The 20,160-nt window shown below is 45.2% G+C and overlaps 1 protein-coding gene and 1 long non-coding RNA gene across 12 annotated transcripts in view; both read right to left on the bottom strand.

Moving 5' to 3' along the window:
- BCL11A (BCL11 transcription factor A) overlaps positions 1 to 20,160 on the bottom strand; it is a 99,089-nt gene that overhangs the window by 19,446 nt on the left and 59,483 nt on the right. The gene's annotated exons all lie outside the window — the stretch shown is intronic.
- LOC133064879 (uncharacterized) lies at positions 4,403 to 6,898 on the bottom strand. 2 transcript variants are annotated; one of them, XR_009694757.1, is made up of 3 exons: positions 6,368 to 6,898; positions 5,704 to 5,776; positions 4,403 to 5,461 (listed from the first exon to the last, which is right to left on the bottom strand). It is a non-coding gene; the product is annotated as an uncharacterized LOC133064879 (long non-coding RNA). The 2 variants fall into 2 exon arrangements; XR_009694758.1 differs by having other exon boundaries at positions 6,404 to 6,898.

The following is a 20,160-nucleotide window of genomic DNA, read 5'->3' as shown; positions in this document are numbered from 1 at the left end:
TCTGTCCGTGGGATTTCCCAGGCAAGAATACTGGAGTGGGTTGCTATTTCCTTCCCCAGGGACCTTATGCATTATTAGGTTGCAATGGTTCCTTATGGCTAAATAACAAATAATGAATCTTATTTTACTCAGGTCTCATTAAAAATCTGCACTGAATTGGGAATGGTTTTGACTGAGTGTTATGCATGGGTCACTTTACATTTCTATGTGCATCGGGACCAACTTTTGACAGAAAGTGCTATAAGCCAGGTGGGACATCCCTGGAATTGAAGATCATTAAATCAAGTTCTAGGTTTCCTCAAGAACATCTCAAAGATTCCTTTACTACTGACCTGCTATTGGTTTCCAAAACGAATCCCTGGGTATGTCATATAGCCACATCACTGTCTACCAATCAACAAGTAATTCTGCTGATGTACAAATGGGTGGAAACAGCTGAGCACAAGGCAACATTTCCAAAGCACTGAATGACTGCTCCAGGTGCCAACTTTTATCAAGATTTGAAAACCCAGGCCTCTCTAGAGAAGTACATACATGTATGGATGTTTGCTGTTCGCTAAAATGTATGTGTGCATCTATGTATTTCTTTTCTTAAACACACATTTCTAGATAATTTCCCTGTTTTCCTAACAAGATGAAGCACGGGAGTAGAGCTATCCCCAAGAGGAAGGGTCACCCTGTGAAATATGACCTCCCACTCACCTTGGATCTTCGTGAAAAGAATGGATGACAGTCCACTATGATGGGGAAGAATCTCTCTACTGGTGACAGGCCAAAATAAAGGACCCTACCTGTCCCTTCCAGCTCCAGCATTCTCAAGTCTCTTCTCCACCCCCAGCCAATAGCCAAATTACAGACTACACTAAAAATGCATCCTGAAAGTTTGTAAAGTTCCATGAATGAACTCATTCTAGTTCCAGTAATATTACTGCATCTAAATCACAAAAATAACGACAGTGCAGCTAGTCTAGGACAGAGGCTTCTTTATCTAACTGAAAGCAAATCCACTGAATGTCCTTCTATCTCCTGACTCTCTTTAGGACAGATGCCCGCCCTCATCTCTCAGATCCTGTGACTTACTAGAGTATGTATATTATAGTTTGTATAATATAATATTATAGAGCCAACATTAGCAATACCTGTGTCTTGAGTTGTGTCAGTCTGACTGAAAATGTGCCAGCTTTATCACTGCTCACAGACTTCTTAATTAACCTTCTGATATTGTCAAAATTGCATTCCCTTTTGTTCTAGAAATGAGCATTTATGTGAGCGCGTCTCCCATCACTATGCTTTTTCACTAGCTTTTACCAACTCGTGACGCTCTGTACAATCGAAAGCAAACAAGAATTCAACAGACATCACTTGATAGAATTTCTTTGCTGAAGCTTGTTCATGGTCCTTGTATTCCTAGATACTTCACCGGTGACTTTAATCTCATCAATCACTCACTTAAAAACTCTTTCCCCCACCCTTTTTTAAACCAATTCTTTCATCTCAGAGCCTTGATTATCTAAACAACATGTTACTAATTTCACCTGTTAAGAGTTCTCACCCTAGGCATCCACTCTATCAGTGGGGAGAAGAGATGACATCTTTCATGCCCCTTTATCTATAAAAATGCAAAAAATGCAAGCCACCAATCTGTCAGGCCTAAACAGAATTTTCTGCAATCTGTGTCTTTAACATAAGCAAAGCATATAATTCATAAAAAAAAAAAAAATGAGCTTGCTTTTCAGAAGAATAAGTAAGCCAAAGACATTGTGTTGTTCCATCTTTGTGTTGAAATGCAGATTTCCCACTAAAAGGCAAATCCTTCATTTCAAAAGGTTGAATAGGATGGTACTTAAAAAAAGAATTCCAGCTGGTTAAATTTAGGGTGTTGAAAAAAGTTCATTCCAATAATATTCTTTGGCTCTAGGCCCAAAGTATTTTCACTTGATCGTGAATTAGATAAATTTTTATTACATTTTAAGCTCTTCCCTTAGAATCGTGGAACTTCTTGAGGAGACTGGAAGGGCAGCTGCATAAAAAGACAAATCATCTTTTATGACAGTTTTTTTTTTTCCTTTGTTTAACTGTATACCTCACTATGCAAAATGTGTGTACCCAGTCTAAATTCCATTCATTCATTCTTTGACACATTCATTCAACAACTATTTACTGAGTGCCTATAATGCACAAAGCAATGGGCTACCTCTGTGGGCAAAGCAAAGACAACTCAGACACAGACTTCCCTACAGGAAACTCCATCTAGTAGAGAAGATAGACCTGGAAAGGAATCGCTACGCTCCAAAGTAGAATGTGTGTCACAAGACAGGTACAGATCAACTGCAATGGAAATTCAAAGCAATTTTGGAAGATAGGACAGTGGCTCTGGGGAAGAGGTAACTTAGGGACTAGACCTGGAGAGTCAAGAGGAAGAACTTTCTAGGTAAAAGAAAAGGCAAGTGTGGATGCCCAGAGAGAAGCAAAGCTCAAGGTATACACAGAGCAAACAGGGCTCAACAGGTAGTATATTTAAATCAACATATTATGGACAAACCCACTCAGTTGACAAAAGAGGATATGGGCATCTAAATAAATAAACTCTCAGGACTTTCGTGAAGGATTCAGCTTTCACAACTGATTTTCAAACATCACATTTTCTTACAATAATGGTTGCAGCCATGTGGATGCTGGTGAAACTATGAAAGTTCATCTGTCTTGTTTTGTTCCTGCCCCACCCCCCTCACCTTGATTGTTTTTCCCCCTGATGAATGGTGGGTGGTCTGCCAAGGCAGAATTAATTCACTGTGTTTTATTCCTCTGAGTCAGCCAAACAAGTGCTGATGGCCATGTTCTTCCTCGCAATACCACCTCCCCGGCTTAAATAATCTATTTCAGATGTATCATTGCTAGTTTCAGATGGGCTTGTACTTGCTGACACATTTTCAACAAACGACTGTGCAAGAAATGCGGAGATTTTCCTATACTGCTGTGTCTCTTCAATCATCAGCTTGACCTTCCCCCAAATTTCCCTGCTTTCTTCTCTTCAAAGCCCTGGGGAGGGCGGGGGTAACCCTATTCCCACTGAGTCCTTATATGGAGGAATCTGTTTGTGTGTGGTAGGATGTGAGGGAGAGTGTGTGTGTGTGCATGTGTGTGTGTGTATACACGCGTGCATGCATGTGTGTGTGTGCACTTGCCTCTACCCGAGATTATTTTTCAGGTTATTTGGGGGAATGGGGAAATAACTTTTAAAGAGGCCTTGCCCAATGGGTTCCTTCATGGGTACCCTGAATCTCTCTCCAGATTCCTTTCTTCCTGTAGGATGTTAGGGGCTCATTCCTCTATAGAGACCGCTAGAACAAAATCAGGAATTTAAGCTCTTCAATCCTAACTCTGCCATTCACCAGCTATGTGATTTTGAGTAAAGCACTTCCCCTTACTGGCCCTAAGTTTTCTCATCTTTAGAAAAAGAGGACTGGAGTAGATGAATGAGTTTTTTCTCCCAAGCGAGTCTTGAGTCTCCTTGGGACCAGATCAAGGGCACAGGTAAGACACCTACTACGGCCCATCCTAGAAGGTGGCCAGGATGGAACTATGCCCTGTTATGACCCGGCAGGATGAGGCCAGTGTGGGCTGGGTCTGGCCCCCAAGCTAATTCTTAACACTCAGAGTGTAGGCCTGATGGTGGTGGTTTCCAATCTCCTGGGGCACAGTCTCGCAAAGCTCACCTGTCTTGAGTTTCAAGCAGGAAACCTAGGTGGGTCCTGAGCCAAAGAGACTGAAGGTCAGAGAGAACCAGGAAGAAATGTCCCACAAATGCAGGCTAAATGTCAAGGGGAAAGGTCTCCGTTGCCCGTGCCAGAAGGCCAGTGGCAAAGATCGGCCTCATGCCAGAGCCTGGCACCCACTGTACACGAGGGCACACACAGGACTGAGAGAAGCCAGAGTCCTCTCCCAGCCACCCCAGCCAGAGAAGCCAGGCCCCGGCGCCCTGTGGTCCCTGCCTCGGCCAACTTGCAGGGTTCCTGGAAAGCCGAGTGTAAACTGAATTTCTGTAAACTGAATCACATTTGCTAACGGACATAATTTCAGGGATGTTTCATCACCCTTCCAGGCTCATCGAAAATTGGCAGGGCTTCTAACACTTTTACCTTTTAAGTGCTTCTTCCTCCACCCCCTCCCCAACCTCTCTGTCAAGTAGTTAATGATCTGTAAACAAACACTTTAAATTCAGTGGGGGAGCTCACTATTTAAAGGAACCCTGTGGCGAAACCTTTTGAAAAGTTAACAATCTTTCTGTAATGTGAAAAATCACCCTCTAATTTATTGGTTTCCATTGATGAGATCTGGTGTGTATTGGACTTTCTTAAAGTGGGACTCAACCACAGTACCTTTGTGGTTAGAAGAAGGGGTGAGGAATGAAGAAGCTGAAGTCCCAGACACGTTTCTTTTGCCCTAATCATCCAGCCTCACGCACGTGTATTCACAGACCCCACTCACCCCACAGAGAAAAGAAGAAAAGGCCGGAAAATCATGGCCCCAGCACCTGGAAAGCTATACCTGCATCTCTCCAGGATTCGATGCCTGGAGGAACGAGCATTTTCACATGAGGTGCTGTGCTCAGTCACTTCAGTCCTGTCCGACTCTTTGCGACAAGATGGACTGTAGCCCGCCAGGCTCCTCTGTCCATGGGATTCTCCAGGCAAAAATACTGGAGTGGGTTGCCATGCCCTCCGCCAGGGGATCTTCCCAACCCAGGGTTTGAACCAGTCTCTAAGTCTCCTGCATTGGCAGGCGGGTTCTTCACCACTAGCGCCACCTGGGAAGCCCTTGAGGGAAGGAAGGCATTTGGGCTGTAAAGGTGGATCCAATGAGACTGACCATTTGCTCAGCAAACGTTTAATTCTGATAACACCAGCCAGGGCAGAGAAGGACTTCTCTATCAAAGCAAGCAGAACATGCAACTCCCAAACTCCTCTGAAGGGGCCACCCCGAGCCTTTTTTTTTTATCTATGTCAACTCGCAACAAACAGAATTTATGCCTCCACATCACCATTTTCATCAGTCTCAAGAAAATGCCAGAATAAGCTGAAGAAAACCAAGCTTGGCACTTATAGGAATGCCCCTGATATTTTCAGGTGGTCTCGGGCCTTGTGGAGGAGGATGTGGGCGGGATGTGGGCGGCGATGCTGCTGGAGGAAAGAAGTACGGTTGGTGGATATGAGCAGGCCCAGAGAGCTGGAGGATTTTCTGGTCTCATCTTCCAGGACTGATGTGTGCAACCTTCAAAGAAAAAGGGCACAGAAGCACAGGTGCCCCCAGGAAGGCCTCGTCAAGCTCCAAGCCTGGTCCTTCTTAATAAAGCATGTCATGGGACTTCCCTGGTAGTCCAGGGGTTCAGACTCCATGCGTCCACAGAGGAGGTGTGGGTTTGATCCCTTGTTGGAGAAGTTCTGCATGTCGCAAGGTGTGGCTAAAATAAAGAAGGAAGTATGCTGCGGCCTCTGTGCAGGGCTTTATCTTTTCCCCAAAGCCTTCTTCCTCACATTCTGACCCCACAGGACTCCTGTGGGGTGAAGGAAGCTGTTATCCTCACCTCCCCGGGTGATGGAAGTTCTCTCAGGCATCCTGCTTCAGGTAGTGAGGGCAGGGTTGGAACTCAGAGTCCTGCCCACCGACCTGGGGACCAATCTGTGCCCCCCGTTCACCACTCACCTCAGAGCCCTTCAGGTCAGCTGAGTGTCTGGGCGCTCGTCTTAAAGCCATTTGCAGGCAGTGCCTTGCCTTCCTGGGATGGTAAAATGGGGTGTGAGCATCCAGGGAAGTGGGGGGAAGGCACACTCTAAGGGCCTAATGCTCTGTGACAACTCTGGCCAAGAGATCCTTAGCACCAGAATTGGCCATTCTCCAGAATTAAAACCTATTATGTCCGATGGTTAATACAGAACTGCTCAGAAATTATGAGAACTAATTTAAGGCTTCAAAGCTCTACAAACTTAAAAAAAAAATGGTCTAGCAGGTCAGGCTCTGACATTTCTTCAGGAACAAAACTAGGCTGCCCTCTCGCCTGAGGTGAGATTGACTCAAGGAGGGTTCTGGGGCTTCGAGGCCAGGCCTCGTCCCACGGCAGCAAGTCCTTGTTTCAGAAACAGGCCTCTGCCCGCCCACAGGCTCCTCCGACTTCTGCTCCCACGGGCTCAGTCGCTCAGCACCTTCCTCCTCCAAGCCCTGGCCTCAGTCCTAACCTCTCTGACAGCCCCACAGAACAAAGGAGAGGCAGACACAGCCTATCGACTGGAGGCCTGTTTTCTTGGCCTCAGAGTTCATTTTCCTGGCTTTTTACCCAATTTCAAATCCTGTATTTATCCCACTGACCAACCTGGAAAGAATTTCCTGAATAAAAAAAGATGCCCACATGTATGATCTGCAGTCACTCGGGAGGTACCACCGGCTGTTCTCGGGCTTGCTGATTCTGATGATCCAACGAGGGAACACACGAAGTTATCAGACTCCTCCAAGCTCCCCAGGCCAAGAACACACCACCCTCTCCACCCACTGAACAGGTCCGCTTGAGAACTGAGCTTGTGACACCTGGCCTCTCCAGGCATTGGGGCCACAACCCCCTCTCCTGTTTCCATAGACATCAAGGGGGCCCCACATGAGAAGGGAGTCCCCAGGATCATTTCTTGTTTTGAATCCAAGACTGCCTGGCAAATGAGGCCCCAGCTACGCTCTTTTCTATGCAGTGCCAGACGTGAGACCGACCCGGAGCCACCCACGTCAAGGTCTCCCAGGTCCACTAGGAACGGAGTCGCTCCCCTCTCCCTAACAAGCCCCTCAGGCTAAAAGCCCCCTCTGTCACCAGCCCACAGATCTCCACCACCATCACACTCCAGCCCTGTCAGGCGGTGGGGAGTGTGGCCAGCAGGGCTGACGCGGTTTCAAAGAGGCCGACCAGGCAAGAACCATCCTGTACTTCTGCCCCGGCTCTAACGCAATAAAATGTCTTTTATCAGTGTAATTCAAGGCAAAGAGTCAAGGGTCTGTCACCATTTTAAAGAGGCTTATTACATGGCCACAAAAATTTGCCTCGGGCTCAAACCTGGCATGTAAGGTATCAGCGTGGGACAGGTTCTTTTGATTTGATTTTATTTTCTTACAAAATCTGAAAATGAAACGCTTCTGTCCCTCCCTCCCACCAACCGTTTTTTGATTTATGGGGGAGGAGGAAAGAAATCTGAAGTTGACAGGTTGGGACAACTCCACTCAGCTTTCTCACTCAAAAGCTGCTTTTGTTAAACCATACTTTGCATTTATGGCCTGCGGCTCTTGGCTGACACGGCTGCTCCTCCTGTGTGGAGCGAGCTGCGGACTTCCCCAGGAGGAGGCCCCACTGAGATTACACCCCCAGCCCCCACCCCACCCCGCACCTAGGGCCGGGGCACTTGAGCTCAGGGGGCGGGGGGCACCAAGGCCCCCGGTTAGACAAAGGCAGGGCCGGCAAAGGATCTCCCGCCTTACACTATGGATCCAGGGCTTCATGTGATGCTCATGTGTCCACCGCTTCTGGTCCCAACTAAAGTCCAGTCTTCTGAGAACCAGTCACACACTGTCCACCCTCTCCTCACCCAGCAGCATTCTGGGCAAAAAAGAGCCCTTCAATCAATACTCTTAAATCGCATGCTGTTCAGGGGACTTTTCTTCCTGAAGGGTGATTCTAAATGATCTGGGCTGAAAGGAGCTGCCCAGGACCCAGCAGTGACCAGGGGGACCTTGCCTTCCTGGAGTCGCTGAGGTCTCTCCCGTAAATGATTCACTAACCCCGGAGCCTTTAGGTCAGCCTTGACCCAGGAGATGATTACAACCAGTTGAAAGTGGCTGCTGGCCCATCAGTTCACTGTACAATGTTGACAACCTGTGACTGTATATTTACTCAATGGTCATTATGGACAATCAAGTTAATAATTCACTTTCCAAACGCTGCGTAATTATACAGTTAGAAGAGTTACAATAGATGTCAAATTTCCTTAAGCCTTCTGATGAATTGGTCCCAATTACCTAGTCTGGCTGCCTTTCCTCTCCTTCATCATCTCAATTTTTTTTTTTAGTAATCTCCTACACTTTCCTCTATTCTCTTCCCCTACCTACAGCCCCATCTTTCTGCCCAGAGAGAGGGAACAGTGCGAAGTCCTTCAGTTCAAGGAATCCTCTTTAGATCACATAGTTTTGCTCCACTGAAAGGGTAAATAAGGCTAGCCCTGGAAAGTGCATGGAAGGCTGTGTGGATGACCTCATCTGCCTCCCTGCCTCAGATGCAGGAGGCTGCCTGCAGCAGCCCACGCCTCATCCCCCGACTGTCCTCGATCCTGGCACCACTCCGTGGAGGGCAGGGAAGACAGTGCAAAGCCCTGGAGTGCTCAGCAGGGCCGGGGCTTCCCAGACAAATGACTGGCATGTCCCTGCCCAGCCGGAGCCCCAGGCCCAAGCCCAACGCCTGCCTATGAGATGTGCCGGAGAACAAGAGAGAAACACGTACACACTGAAAACAAAAATGAGGCAGGGATCCCAGGAAAAGCAAAACCATTCAGACCCCCAGGCCTCCTCTATAGCTCCCAAGAGCTAAACTCGGCCCTTGGTACCCTTGCTTTGTGGTCTTCACACATCCACCTCACCCCCACCACAAGCATATGACCTGCTTTCCAGGCTCAAAGCAAATTCTACCCGCCCTGGTAGGGCAGCGTGGTCAGCTGACCCCGATCACCCCAAGCTGCAAGGCCTAGCAGGGAAACCCAGGCAAGAGGAAGGTGCCAGAGCACAGGTGGTGACGAAGGAGAGGGACAGAGGTGACAGGAGGTGATGGCAACAGAGACAATATCTTTTCTCCATTTCAATGAAATGTAATTTTTTAAAAGTCATTTTTCTAGATGCTCCACTCCCTACCTCTTTCTCTCTCCCACATGCTCCAGCACACACAACCCAGGGCTCTTGTGTTTTGCAAGGTCTCTCCCCATCCCCACTCCCACCTCACAGATGAGATGAATTTTCTAGCAGATTCCTCACCCCAAAATTTTATATTATGGTGGGAAAGTCTTTTGACCACCACGGGGTTCTGGAATCATAAGAGTTCAGCATGCTCTCTGGGACGTGAACTAGGAAAAGTCCTGCAAGAGTTCTCAAATTCATGAAACCTACCTAGATAGTGAAAACATCTCCGGAATCTACACTCGGTTCTAATAATGGGGATGGACTAACATTTCCTGGCTGACAGCTTGGATAACACTCTCGGATCTAGCATCTCATTCTTCAGGGGCACTCTCTATGCCCAGAGAAGGGGCAGGCCTGGTAAAGGGTCGATTTCTACACATTTAGAGCATTTGTGATCGTTCTATGTAGACAGTTTGGTGGGAGTTTTTTTGTTATTTGTTCAGGTTGTGGTTTCTTTTCCTCCATTTAAAAAAAAAAAAAAAAATTGGAGCTGTATTTGTTTCCTGTTGGTGGTGTGGACAGAAGGCGGTTGTGTGGTGGAGGAGGTGTGTGGGGAGATGGCTGATGGATGGAGCAGGGCCGAGAATATCCGGAATTGGAGAAGAGTGAGAAATGGAGCTTTTTCTTGGCTTCCAAACAGTTGTAATTTCTACTGCCACCGCTTAGATCCTGGGCACCAGGCAGAGAGAGAGTGGGAAAAGGGACATGTGACAACTTTGCCACAAATCAGGATTTGGCATTTAAATCCACAGGAAGCAAGAAGAATAGAGGGACTTCTTATTTATAGATTTGCAGATGAATTGAATGAGATAACCCAAAATGCACTTCTCGTGTATCTGAAGGAGCAATTCCATTTTCAGACTTGGAAAGTTTCCCATAATTGAGTATCACCCAACCCCAGCAGCACGCTGCGTCCCAAGGTTAAGATCCGCTTCCTGAAAACCGGGCAGAAGGCTGCTGCCTTCGGTGGTAGCTCAAGAATTCCACTTTGAAGGACAGGTTGGTACCACACTACATTTAACTGGATTCAGTTCATCTGATTATACATGCCTTGCTTTCTGGAATATGTAATCATCTCTTTCTGATGACATTTTAAATATCCAACTAGACAAATAATTGCAACAATAATTGATAGCAGAGTCAAGCTGGAAGATCACTGATTGGCAGAGTCCCCATCGGAACAAATCTTCTTTCTTTCAAACATTACAGGAACGATGCTTAAATCTAACTTTTGCTGATAAATGCTCAAAATCTGATTTACTGATCAACGCACGGCAAGAAAACCTGCACTTCAGCCTGTGATTACTCTGTGAGCGGCTGGAAAAGAATCAGGCAGTGTGATTTATATTATTTTATTTCCCATGAATAACTGCAAGGATAGTGTGAGGAGTTTGAGGAGAATCAACAGGAATAAGAGAAGTACGGCTCTTAATACTGTGCTTCCTGAACCTTGCTGGCCAACCCTCAAGGTTTACAGCCCTTTCCCCCTCTGATGTGTGTCCCGTGTGGAGAAACGGTTTTGACAGGGGGAACACCCAGAAAGGAAGGTCCACAAATGATCAGCTCCACTCAGGCCTTTGAAAGCTGGTTTAAATCGCCTCAAACCAGGACTTAAATTCCACTGCCCTGAGCACTGAGCTCTGGACAGGGTCAGGAGGTCTGGGCTCAGACAGACCCCAAGGGATCTCAGGCAAGTGCCTGGGGACAGATGAGGTCCATCCAAGATACAGCCCCAAATCAACCACTGTCTACATCACGTGTTTCGATTGTAATATTCAAGTTGTTATGGTTTGGGTCACTGCTTTCAACAATTCAGACCCTGTGGAATGCTGCAATGGTCAGAAATAACTCACAGAGGAGGCTTGTCTCCGGGAAACATCAAATGAACGAGCTGGCATATTCACAGAAATAGATTACAGTAAGGAAAATCTAAAACAGAAGATGTATCTGATTGCTCCAGCCAGCGACAAAGGCAAGAACCAGGCGTGGAGTCTAAGCACTAGCATGAGAGTCTCTTTTCTTTTTTTTTCCCTCCTGGTTTTCCTATTTATTACCCCCTGTTTTCTTTTCCCCTTCTTGTTCTTTCTTTATTCCCTTCCTTCTTTCTTTCTTCTTTTTCAGGCCAGGGTGTTTTTTTTTATTTTTTCCCCTTCGAAACAGAACCATTATAAACGAGTTCACCTCATAGCTTCTGTTAAAAATCAGGAGCTTGTTAGATGTAATGATTATCTGCGCTGTGACACTTAGCTCATGCGAGGGGGCTTGTTGAACAGCTTTCCTCTAATTTGGATCTCCTCCGGTAATTAGAAAGCCCTTAGAGTTTCCGCAAATGCAGGTCACTATCGACAGCGCGTGCTTTCGAGGCTTCACGCGCCCGTGACAGCGGTGATGCTCCCCTCCCAGGAGCTGGCAGGGTTGTCCAAACTCTGACAGTGTCAGAAAATTCAGTCACCATGGCCGCTTCGCAGGAAGTTCCAGGCAAGGTGACTGTCCACACAGTCTGTTTCTGCATAGCCAAAGAGCCTGATGAAATCTGCATTCAAGTCCAGCTAAAAATAGCCCAAATGTCACTCCTCTCTTTCTCACTCCCTCTTTTCTTTTCTCTTCTCCTTTCCACCTCTGTCTCTCCTTTCCATCCCCTTTCCACACCTCCCTTCTCTCACCTCCCCTCTCTTAACTCTCCCAGCAGAGGAGTACAAAACAGTCACAACTCACCAGAAAGGGAAGTAGGTTTTACAGATAAACCAGGTTGCTTTTCATTGAAATAGCAGTGATTGTGGAACAGAAACTACCCCCTCCCCTTTCAAAAAACTGTTTCCTATTTTTTTGTGTGTGCTGGTCAGCATATGCACCTGGTGAGGTGGAGGTCAAGTCTACACTCCCAGCATGGCTCACATTTTTTTCTTAAGAGAAGGAAGACCTTGAACAGGGAGAAAAAAGAATGAGGAAGGAAGGAAAGGTTAATAACTCAAGCCAAAAGGCATATGGGGCTGAGGTCTTCTGCCCTTATCACCGTGCAAAGTAAGACCTCAAAATTTAGGAAGCCTTATTTAGGAGTAATCCATTATGTGCTGGTCAGGGGGTGGATAAGTGGGGGTGCTGGTGATGTGATGACCATGTGTGTGTAAATTTGAGTTTATTTCATCGAGATCATCTAAATTTCATCAAGCTCAAGCAAAAAAAAAAAAAGGAAAAAAACCCTCTGTGGCATTTGCCCAAGACTTGGCCAAAAAAAAGTGGCCAGCATTTAAATCAATAGGAAACGTAAAAATTATTTGCACATATCCACCCCCACCAACAAGGGACAGCCCTGGAAGAACAACTATCCTTTGCCACGACAGTTCCCAAGCGGACTAGTCTCAAGGCCAAAGCCCAATTCCCTAAGCAGATCTCACATGACTGAAGGAAGCTGAGGGGAATGGAACCCTGGCCTCGGAATTGCTTTAAGAACGGCAGCAGGATCCAGTGGGGTAGGGGGTGCCAGAGGCTGGACTGATGAATTCACACAAACCCAGAAGGAGCTCAAGTCACAGCAACCAGGAAGGGTAGAGCAAGAAAACCCCAGCAAGAATCCCAAAGCCAGGATCCTCAACAGCCACAGTGGGCAGCTGACCCCAGTGGGCACCCAGGCCTCTACAGACATCCTGTGGCTTCAGCTTGGTCATTGGCCTCCAGACACTAGTCCTAGGAAAGCCTTGAGCCTGGTGCCTTTGAGTTAACTGGAAAAAAAAATCAGGATCATTTAAGATTCTGCCTGTGAGGAAAATATAAGAAAAAAACCTAAACCTGGGAAATAAAAGTAGTGAAACCCAATTGAGTCATTTAAAAAGAAAAACCCTCCATCCAACGTCATAAAGCTGCTGAATATTAGGTTCCTAGGAAACTGTCCCAGCAACCTAGATATGAGAAACAAAGCTTGCTATTCTGAGGTGAGAGGACTGTCTTTCACTTGGGATAGTCAAACGTAGTCTATAAATATCAGCATTGCTCTTTGTGAACATTGGGCTGAGCTCAACCCAGAGAAGCCAAGTATTTCCCTAAGGTCACACAGCAATTCCACGTCTCCCCAGAAAAACCCCTTTGCCCAAGAGATGGCTTTGTCTTCTCTCAGAAATATATATTGCTTACCAGATTCCCATTTTCAAAAGGAGGGCTGGGGAATGAGGCCACACATTTTAGTGTTTCTTTCCCAACTTTCTTTCTCCAACCCTCTGCTCCGGCTCTCTCCTTTCACATACCCCATAGGTGCACACATACACACAAGCACACACACACAAAATCTGTTTAGTATATATAGGGATCTATTTCTGTATCTACCCAAAGATATAGATCTGTACAAATTTAAGTCACTGCTTTGGTCAAAAATAGAGGGACAGCAGCAAGCTCTTCTCCATTCTGAAATGGATTTGACTGAAAGGCTGCTGAAGGGTCAAGACCTCCTGGGGAGGTTGGTCCTCAAACTTTCACCATCACTGCACTGATGGTACGGTGGACCATGGCTCATGGACCAAGGTGGACCATGGCTCATTCGCAGAGAACGCCTTGTGACTCATTCTCTCCCCCGCACATCAGATGGAGACACCAGCCACAGTTCTACCAGCCTACCTTGCCCCACCTCCAACTGGGCACTCATGCCTTCTTCCCAAACAATGAGACAACACAGTGGACAAATGCTGAGAGTCCACTTTATGGACGTATGTATACTTAAGTACTGAAGTGAGAAATTCAAGAAAGCTCTGCGTAGACTGCACATGCACACGCATATGCATGTTCACACAAACACATTTTGCACAGAAGTGGGAGGCATGATGGATTAGCTGGTAGACTATTATAAAACCCACAGGAGCTCCAACTCCACACGAGGACTGGATCTGGAATGTCTTCCAGGAAGACTTTTATGTATTAGACAGTTGACCAAGGCAGCATTAAAGCATTAGGTGATAACACCAACACATCATGGTATGACAGAGAAGCAGCCCATAGTCTCAAAATGACCACACCTCTTCATGGAGCGGCATTTCTGCCCAACAGCCTGTAAAGCCACTCGTCTCTCACACACGGCCACTTCTCTTGCCCTGCATTCCCCCTTTCATGTTTTCACACCTTTCCCTGCTAAACAAAATAGAATCAGGACAAATTAAACTTTCATTTTAAGACTGCTGTTCTATCAGAATGAAAAGGACTCAGGAAATTCAAAGCTAAAGCAAAACGTCCCTCCTGTGAATCTAACTTGACTATTCAGACATCTCAGAGTCCTACAAACAGGGCGTCTGCCTGCCTTCAATCTGTTACTCGCCAGGGGCCTCTGCCACAGGCAAGAGGGGGAATGCCAGGGTACCCCACTAAGTCCGTGAAGCTCTAACCTTTTACCCATGTAATGATCTACTTAATATAGTGTTTTGTCTTTAATCAGAGAAAGAATAAGATAATTTGATATCCCATACAACTCCGTAACCTATATTTTCCAAGTCCATTAGGCAGTCCTTTTGCGTTAGTGTCAGCACATCACATACTGCATCTCCCATCAGACTTTCGGGTGCAGCCCATAGCACCCCACACCAAGATCAGGAGAAGAAAATTCAACCGTGGGCAGGCGGTGGGTGGCATGCAGTGGGCAGTGACTTTTTCATCATCTGTATGGAAATTGGGAAATCATCTTCTCAAATGGAGACTACCTTCCCTTCAGATCCTTCTGGAGAGCTACAAATAATAGAACATACTAAACAACACTATATATTTTAAAAATGAACACAGAATCAGATTAAGGAAAAACTAAATTATACCGTTATAAAATACAAAGTTAAAAAAAAAAAAGAAGCATGAAAAAGGTGTCTTAGCCCATCCCCTTTGGTTAGCCCTACTCTCTGGCAGCCAAACCTGCCTTAATAAGGGTGTTCAGAGATACTATTTCTCACTCCCTTATTTATAAGCAACGGAATGCAAAAAGTGAGAGGCTTAATTTCAATGCAGTCATTTCACTATCAGCTATTCTAACTAAGGAAGCTGCAGAAAAGTGAAGACTGGAAATTTATGAACACTTTGTAAGAAACCTGGATTAGAAATTTAGTCTAAATATATGAGAAGAACCTCGGAATATGGCATAAACATAAGATACAAATGTTCTGGGAACCTCTACCTCTAAGCATCTTATGACTCAGTTTTCCCATCTCTAAAATGGAATCCCCTAACCAAATGTGAGGAAACATTATTAAAAAACAATTGGATTTTGATGCTTGGTAGAAACCAATACAATATTGTGAAGCAATTATCCTTCAATTAAAAATAAACTTAAAAAAGAACAATTGGATGTTAAATTCTCACAAAGAACCTTCTCTTTGTTATTAGTTTTGAGATGGTTTAGAAAAACACAAGAATAATACATATAATGCACTCTCGTTCTGCAGAATCATGAACGTTATCCTGGAAGAGTCTGTCTCATTGGCTGTTGAAACAGACTGTTTCTTTCCTTCTAGGAACACAAGGAGTGAAGTTGGCTATTTCATCAAAGCCTATAAGACACCTGAGTCATCGTTTTAACTGAACAATTTCTCCAAGAATTCAACCACGAGACAGTGAAGAAGCCCATCCCTGCGGTGTGTTGGGAAATGCCATTGACTTTTCCCTGATTCCTCTCCTCTGTCCTTGGCAATCCAGTTACGATCTGACAGCATTTAAAGATGACAGTACTTGAGGTAACAGGACAGTGCCATAACAGGATTACAGCAAATGTGAAAGGAAGGACACACGTGGGTACTGTCATTTAGGTAATGTCATCTATGATCAGTTTTCAGTTCATTTTTTGCTGACACAGAAGTCAGTATCACTTACACAATTCAGTGTAAACCCTGTTATAGCTATAGAGAGTTGGCTTTCCCAATGAAAGGAAACACATTTCAGGGGATTCAGGGAAACTTTTCTAGTTTTGGTTGATGTGAAAATAATAACAATAAAAATTTCAAATCAGTGACCAAAAAATCAAAATTAGCCCGAAGTCACTACCACTCCAAATGAATTTATCTTCAAAGAAAGGAAGAAAATGTTGCTGTTGGTCATAAACAATAGGAAACCAAGAGGTTCCTGAAGGATGTCTTTGACCCCAGTGGAACAGTTGCTTTAGAGAGTTTGGGGAAGACAAAGTGGAAACACCTAACAGACCTTCACTCTGGGGAGCTGGTCAACAGCAGTCCACCTGCCAACATGTCCCTGTTAGTCATTTACACCCTTTCTCATCCCATTTCCTTTTTGTCATGTGGCCCATAGCACATCCACATAATACCAGCTCTTGGAAGTCAGTTCTACTTTACTTCCTAATTCATTTCTGCCACTGTGAGATTTTCCCCAAAGCAGCCAAGTCTCCTAGAAGCTTACATTCTTTTTGCAGTGAACACACATCTACCCTGCCTGCTGCTAAAATGACCTCCTCATCGTCCAGAACAAGGAGCCATGCTATACGCCAAGTGATCAACCACAGACAAAAAAAAGCTTGTTTGGCCAACATCTGTCTCAAAAGAAAATTCTGGCCAGGGGGAGGAAGTACCATGATGGAAGCTACAAAGATGTTCTGACCACTTCAAATCCTAATAGAAACTAGTCCTCCTCTAGAACATTCTGGGTTCACTAGGGTCTCTGCTTTCCTTTTGACTCTCCATGCATCCCTGGCTAATCTCCTGGGCTCCTAGACCTTCCTTTCCCTCTCAAATGTCTATCTCATACTCCTTGTATAAACTTTTCTCTTACATCATCCAGAAAAGTTCATTTGGGTTCAGGTTAGTTTAAAATCCTTTCAGCCTTTTCTTCCTCCTCTCTGACTTCCTGTTCATACTGAAGGCCCAGCTATAAGTCTGCTGGTCACCTTGTTGTAAAGAATCAATCTCTGCCTTTCCTGACCTTAAGGAGTGCTCATTCCCTGCACCACCCTGGACACATAACCAGTCCTTCCATCGTTCGTTACCTCTCGATGCCCCTCCTTAATTCTATGTCTTCCCAATGTGCTCCTGAAGTGCAGGGACTCTGTCTTCTATTTATTTTTATTTCATTTCAAAGGACCCATTACAGCATGTGATATATGATATACATATATCTTAGAAAGTCAACAAATAGTGGTTAAATGACTGATTTGCCTTCCTAAAAGGAAAGTTATTTTTCCAAGTATCATTTCTGTTGATAGACAATTTTAACCATCTCTGTAGCCACAAACAGTTCCCTTCTGATATCTGCTTGTATTTCCAGATAAAAAAAAGGCAAGTGGCAGTAACCTGTTATGCTACACAAAGATTAGCAGTAATATCCACCCTCTTTAAACAGCCACTCCACACCCTAGAGAAGAGCAGAAGTGAAGTCCATGCACCAACCAGAGCGTGTGCCAGGTTGATTGAGTCTGGTTGTCAGTTACCAAAAACTAACATCTTTACAGGAAACCCATCTTTAAGTCTGCACAGCCCTCTAGCTCAATGTCAACCTGGGTCAGCTGCAAAGACGTTAGGTTCAGCTGAAACACACACTGAAGGCAAAATGCTAAGCTCTAAAACCATATTTTTAATATTCTCTTGAATCCAGCACCATCAAAAAGGACTTCACTTTGAGGCCAGAGAGAAGGAAACCTGGAAGTTCTTGGCCACTTTATCTATCCTAGTTTGTAAAGGAAACTCCCTAGAAAAATGAAGCAACAACTAATGTAACTATTATTTGTAATGTTGCCCTCAAGGCACAGGCTAGGCTGAATGTTCTTATCAAGGCACCCAGGGCATCCCTTCTCCATCTTGACAGCCAAGTCCCGGAATCAGGCCATGTACCCAGGTGCAACCCAACACCACACACACGAAGGTTTTCCGTGTAAGGATTCAAATCTACATGGCCTTAGCATAAGCTAGGTTCAGAAAAGGCAGTTCCCTCAAGCCTACCAAAGGAATGAGGAAAGTCTAGATATCACATGTATGCTGACGACCTTAAGTTTTGCATGAGAGACGACTTGCAGAGGAAGATGGATGTTAAAAACAAATAAAAATTCTCACTTTACAGGAATTCACCAGACAGTCACACGGTTGGGATCTCCCTCTACCCAAAGAGAAGATATATCAGTGAGTAAGACTGACTCAGGCATATTCTCCCCTTTAAAATTTTAAAGCACTCTGGTTTATGAAATAAACCCCCTCCCCTTACTGTCCCTCACCTCACACACTCACAAGTGCTCATGAATTTCTCATATGTGCTCTGCTCATGGTGGAAAGCATCATCTCAGTCTCTTCTGCCTCTCTCCAATCATTACTGACTTCCATGAAATCTCCAAATCCAAAGTTCCCTGAGATGTACTTTAGTGCCCAACCCCGCTGAGAGATGGCTAGAGTCTTGAGATGATGCAAACAGTTAAAAGCTAGGGATAGACAGACAGCCTTCCATGACAGTCCAATTCAAATGGTTGGTTTTTATTTTTTAGCTTTATTGGGGCATAATTTACATACAACAGTCACTTACTTTAAGTGTACAGTTTGATGAATCCTGCTAATTGTATACAGTTGGAGAACCTCCACCAAAATCAGACAAGAGAACATTTCCATCGCTTTAAAAAGTCTTCTCATGCCTCTTTGCAGTCAATCCTCTCTCCTAATCCCCTGACCCCTTTTAAACATTGATCTACTTCCCATCATTTTAGTTTTGATTTTTCTAAAATCTCATGTAAATAGAATCAAACTGCATTAAACCTTTTAATTTCTTCCACTGAGCAGAATGATTTTGAGATTCATCCATGTTGTTAGATGTGTTACTATTTCATTCTTAAATTGAATATTCCATTGTATGGCAGTACTGCAATTTGTTTATCCATTCACCTATTGACTGACATTTGAGTTGTTACCACTTTTTGACTATTAGGAATAATGTTCCAATGAACTTTTGCATATATGTGTTTGTATGAATGCATGTCTTCATTTCTCTTAGATAAATAATATCTAGAGCAACTCAAGTTTCGAGAACACAAAAAAGGTTTTGAGTTTGAGAGTCCAGGGAATCCCCATTTTGTCACCCTACAGCCTGTCCCATCTCCATCCTCCTAGTCCTCAAGGAATTCAACTCCAAAGCCTGGCTCAATTAGCAAATGTCACCTCATTCCAAGCAGAAACCTCTCCTCTACTCTAATGGTGTGATGGGAAATGACCCCAAAACATTTTTATATTGGCCATTCATCAGGACTGAGACCCCCTTCTGAGTCAGGAGTAACTATTAAATGTGGTGCTGAGAGCCCTAAGAGCCTCCCCCTCTCCAGGTCAGAATGAGGGGTGACTGACCTCCCCCACTAGCTGTGTAGTTGAACGGTAGCCAAGGGTCCTGAAGATAATGTCTACCTTGCCAAAAGGCGTTGGGAAGGAAGACAACATCAAGGCCTCCCTCGGAAGGGCCCCCAGCTGCTGCCCAGTGCTCTGGACACAGAGAATCACCGAAGATGTGAGGATTCCCTCCCCGCCCTCACTGGCTGTGACAGGGCAGGGCTAGTAGACAACAGGTGACCAGGAAGCAGAAAGCTCCTTGAAGGAGCTGCAGCCTTGAGACTGCAGCTACAGTGGCCCCCAGCAGTGGCAGAGGCAAGCCGAGAGAAGACACAGGAAGTGGAGGGAGAGCGGACAAAAGAGGGGCAGCCACCTTAAATAGAAAGACAACAACTCAAGGGGAAGTGAAGGGAAGTCACTCAGCCGTGTCTGACTCTTTGCGGCCCCATGGACTATACAGTCCACGGAATTCTCCAGGCCAGAATACTGGAGTGGGTAGCCTTTCCCTTTTCCAGGGCATCTTCCCAACCAAGGAATCGAACAAGGGTCTCCTGCATTGCAGGCAGATTCTTTACCAGCTGAGCTATCAGGGAAGCCCAAACAAGTTGAGAATGAGCCAAGTGAGGCTTGACACAACTTACTGAGTTATAACACTATTTCCAAATGTAAGACTTTGCTTGTCCCAGATATGCAATTACATGGCTTCTCCATCCATGGGATTTTCCAGGCAAGAATACTGGAGTGGGTTGCCATTTTCTTCTCCCGGGGATCTTCCCAACCCAGAGATCGAACCCCGGTCTCTCACATTGCGGGCAGACTCTTTACCGTCAGAGTCACCGGGGAAGTCCCAAGAAAACAAAACAGAGACTGCTACAGACAATAAACTGAGAAAGGGAAAGCGAAGCCCTGTGAGTGAGGTGCACCTGCA

The sequence above is a fragment of the Dama dama genome, chromosome 11 (genome assembly GCF_033118175.1).
Source record: "Dama dama isolate Ldn47 chromosome 11, ASM3311817v1, whole genome shotgun sequence".
Lineage (NCBI taxonomy): Eukaryota > Metazoa > Chordata > Mammalia > Artiodactyla > Cervidae > Dama > Dama dama.
Note: the sequence above shows the minus strand (reverse complement) of the source record. Positions and strands in the feature narration are given on the sequence as shown.